The sequence below is a fragment of the Petaurus breviceps genome, unplaced genomic scaffold (genome assembly GCF_028583685.1).
Source record: "Petaurus breviceps papuanus isolate PSGF00001 unplaced genomic scaffold, PetGlider_PUasm1.0 551, whole genome shotgun sequence".
Classification (NCBI taxonomy): Eukaryota; Metazoa; Chordata; class Mammalia; order Diprotodontia; family Petauridae; genus Petaurus; species Petaurus breviceps.
In genome coordinates, this window is record NW_027186372.1 from 2,896,788 (window position 1) to 2,901,488 (window position 4,701).

Sequence of the window (4,701 nt, forward strand, 5' to 3'; positions counted from 1 at the left end):
AGACAACCTCTAATTTGATTCTAGCTCTAAGAGGCTATGATGCTAGGACTGAGAAATGAGAGAATGTGTCTGTGAATAAAGTACAGTCAACTCAAGAAATAGTTATTAAACACTTATTATGTTGAAGGAACCTAACTTGCACTGGCCAGTTGGGCAACGCAGAGCTCCCTAGCTCTCTTTCTCTCTCATTGATTGGCCAACAATAGGTAGCAGGCCAAGCCCCACTTGGTCATTGTACGGTCCAAATTGACTCAGAGGAAATATAAATAGCAATTGTTTCTGCTTTGGCCAGAAACCCTCAGGGTCTTCCCCTCCCAGATTGCCTTTTTTCTTTCTTTCTTTTTTTTTTTTTGGGGGGGGGGGATTGGGGTTAAGTGACTTGCCTAAGGTCACAGGCTAGTTTTTATGATAAATATTTGAGGTCAGATTGGAACTCAGGTCCTCCTGACTCCAGGGCCAGTGCTCTATTCACTGCACCACCTAAGACTAGGTAAAGAGGCCATTCTCTGCCTCATTTCTTATCTAGTCTTAATCACAGAATGGGCATTGCTGAGACCTGTTAAAGGCCTTCGCTTAAAAAGCTCAAGATCTCCCACTCTATGAAGGGCCAACTCCAGTAGTCCTGATCTATATCTCAGCACTGGATCCAGATGGCTGGGGAGGAGAGGGTGAGGCCGGTGACTTTTCATGGTCCTCCCTCACTTAAGTCCAATTCACTCACATGTCATGGCCTCACTTCCCTGCTGTCATGGTCCTCTTGGAGAGCCAAGGACAAAGAACAACTTATGTTGAAGGAACTTCAGATATAAATAAAGATGAAGAACAACATATGTTGGTGTTGTCCAACTTTTCTTTTTTTTTGGGGGGGGGGGTTAACAACCTTGCTTTAATCAATCAAACATATCATTTGCCTAGTTCAGGGGGAAAAGGTCAGCACCTCGAACTTCAGAGTATACAGACAGAAACATTTCAAGCAGACAGGCCTCCAACTGTCCAACCATTACATCCGTACCAAATCAGTTACCAGAGAGGGAAGCATCAACATCTGGGGTTTTCAAAGCCGGGGGGTTCTCAACGGCTGCCCAGAGTCTCATCTGGTCAAATCACACAACACTTCTCAAAGTGAGCCCCCTGTCCAACTTTTCTTGACCCCATTTGGGGTTTTCTTGGCAAAGATACTGAAGTGGTTTGCCATTTCTTTGTCCAGCTCATTTTACAGATAAAGAAACTAGGGCACACAGGGTTAAGGGACTTGCCCAGGGTAATGCAGCTAGTAAGTGCCTGAAGCTGGATTTGAACTCAGGATGATGAGTCTTCCTGACTCCAGGCTTGTAGCTCTAACTGCTTTACTACCTAGCTGCCTGAAACCCTGATCTTAAGGAGATCTAATAAAGATGTAAGACAAGTATATGAGTGAAGGAGATGCAAGGTAGAATGTGACTAGAACAGAAGCGATACATCACCCAAGTGCTCTGAAACAATTCCGAGAGTTAGGGAAGACCTGGAGGACATGGGGCTTTAAGGAACAGTGAAGTTTCGGGACAGAATTGTGGCAGGACAGCATTCTAGGCATGGGGGATGACCTATACAACTACTTGGAGTTGCAATGGGGCATGAGATTGGGGTTGTAGGCAAGAGTGTGCTGGTAAATGTTTAATCACTAGTTAATGATGAGGTATAGAGTTAGGGGTGCTCGAGACCCCAAAATACCAACATGCCAGGTCCTGCTGAATGAATTCCACTTAAGTCTTCTCTCAGCCAAGGAAAAGCCAAGTTTATTAAAAAAAATTCGCCTATATATAGACACAGAGCATGTCTGTGCTAGAAAATTTTATGGCACTCTCACACCACATGGAGACAAGATGGGGTCTTATATACAGAAAGGTTGTGAGAGGAATCTAGGGGTGGTCTAGGGAAGGAGTTTGGGGATGGTCTTCAGGAGGAGTCAGATGAGGTCAGACTCCAGTAATGAGTGGGGGGGGGGGGTAGTCTTCAGGAGGAGTTAATGAGATCAGGTAAGAGTTGATGTGGGTGGGAATTAAATGGACTATGGAGTGCCAAGCTAGTAACAAAGGTTTGGGCAGAGCCACAATGAAAGGCTTACAGCCTCATGCAAATGCCTCATCAAATGGGATGATTCAATCAGAGTTCAAGGGGGTTCCCAGAGCCTGTACCTCATCAGATCTCAGGAGGGGAAGAAAATGTAGATAAAACATACTTTTAAGTTTGCTCTAGACTAACATTTTTTCCATTATTTTTCTAAGTCTAAACAATCAACAAAGTGATAAATCAAAGTAATAAATGCTTATTTGCAGCATTTGCTGATTTCCAAGGTGTCAATATTGACATTGAAAATGTACTATCTACTCTCCTGGGACAATACAACTTGGTTCCAAAACAGCCATTGATTGTAGGCCAGCTTGACAAACATGGAGTACATGAAAAGAAGCCGATAAATCTAGAAAAGTAAGATATAGTTGAATTATGGAGGGAGGGTTTTGAGTGTCAGACTAAGGGCTTTGCATATCTATAGGCAATAGGGATCCCTTACAGGTTTTTGAGTAAGGGAATAATAGTCAATCTCATCCATTCACCTAAGAGATAAGTCTAGAAGTACCATTTGAAAGGAGTGGAGGCTTGTGACATTTACCAGTGACCCTGGGCAAGTTATTTTTCCTCTCTGGACCTAAGTTTTCTCCATTGTAAAATGTAAATAATAAAACTTATACTCTCTCTTTCACAGGGTTGTTATGAGGGATTTTTTCTTTTTGTAAATCCTAAAGCCCTATATTAGAGTTAATGGATTCTTGAATACTTAGATTGATATGATTGCATTAATACGTGTTTCCTCTAGGGCAGCTAGATGGCACAGTGGATAGTGCACTGGGCTTGGAACCAAGGAGACTCCATCTTCCCAAGTTCAAATCTGGCCTCAGACACTTACTGGCTGTGTCATCCTGGGCAAGTCACTTAATCCTGTTTGCCTCAGTTTCCTCATCTGTAAAATGAGACAAGGAAAACGATAAACCACTCCAGTATCTTTGCCAAGAAAACCCAAAATGGGGTCACAAAGACAGATTGAAAAATGACTGGACAGCACAAAACAAAGGTGTTTCTTCTACTTCCCATCATGTTCAATTCTTGTTTAGGTGCTTCAGTAAAGCTTCTAAAGAGGATTCACCTAAAGGTGCTATCCTGTGCTTCTTTTGGAAGCTCAGCACTCAGGCTCATTGTCATCACCATCATCACCAGCTGCAGCATTATCATGCTTATCTTTGTTCTGATCTATTAGCAAACCTAAGCTTGTGAGGTCACTAATTGTGCAGGGGCAAGTTCACCTGGGATCCTGGACGTAGCAGATTTATTTGGGTTCAAATCCTAGCATGAGTGTGTCCTAGATAAGTCACAAAATCTCTGATCCTCACTTTCCCCATGTGTCAAAGGAGAATAATAAAACTTTCACTAACTCCCTCATGGGCTGTTGTAGGGGGTCTTCCAGACTCTGCTACATACTCCACTATCTCAAGGATTTATCACTTCAGTTCCTCTGGCATGGGACACAACTTTGTCATTTAGATAGCCATCGAGGGTTGTTCTCAATGAAAAAGTCATCCCCCCCCCCCCCCCGGGGCCACACCTGAGGACAGCTCTCCAATCCTAGCTATTCTTTGACCCACAGAGAGAAAGTCCATCACCAGCTTGTACTGGAAGCCTGCCCAGCTTAGTAGCACTTGCCTTGTGCCCTTCAGGCTTAAAGAGAAGCCAGCTCCCTGCCACAACAGAGCATCAAAGAAGTCCTTTATCGGAGGAGAGTGCTATATAATTGTGAGATCTCTTCCCATCTTTCCAGTATTCTTACACCTTCTTTTCCTCCCCATATTCCATCCACTGACACTGGCCTTCTAACTGGTCCTCAAATATGGCCATCCTCCTCATAGTTCCATGCATTGTTTTCTGGCTGTCCCCCATGTCTGGTATTCTATCTCTTCTCGCTGCTTTCTCTTAGCTTTCCTGACTTCCTTCCTGTCAGTTTCAACTAAAATCTTATCTTCTGAATCGAGCCTTTCCCAGTCCCCTTTAATGCCAATATCTTCCATTGGCTGATAATCTCTGATTTATCCAGGTTCTACCGGATTTGTACACAGTTGTTTGCATGCTATCTCCTACATTCAGCTGGGAGTTTCTTAAAGGCAGGAGCTGTTTGTTTCTCCGTGTTTTCCCTTTCTTTATAACCCCGGTGCTTAGCATTAGCACAGTGCCTGGCTCATAGTAATTGCTTAATGATTTCCTATAGACTTGACAATTTATCATTATTGTGTGAGCTATTATATAGAGCCTTGAATGCCAGATTAAGAAGTTTGTATTTTACCGTGCAGGCAGTGAAGAACCCCTGAAGGTGGTAGTGAAGAGGGTTTATCATAAAATGATGAGTTTTGGGGGTAGGGGTGCTGGAGACCCTAAACACAAACACACTGGGTCCTTCTGAGTGAATTCGACTCAAGCCCTCTCTCAGCCGAAGAAAAGTTTGCCATAATGGGTAGACTCTTAAGGAGTCTCAGTATCTGTAAGGAATGTACTGGACAAGCGGGCCAGAATCATCTGACACAGAGCTAGTCTCAGCTAGGTCATTCTGTGGGTCTCTCTCTCTCTCTCTCTCTCTCTCTCTCTCTCTCTCTCTCTCTCTCTCTCTCTCTCTCTCTC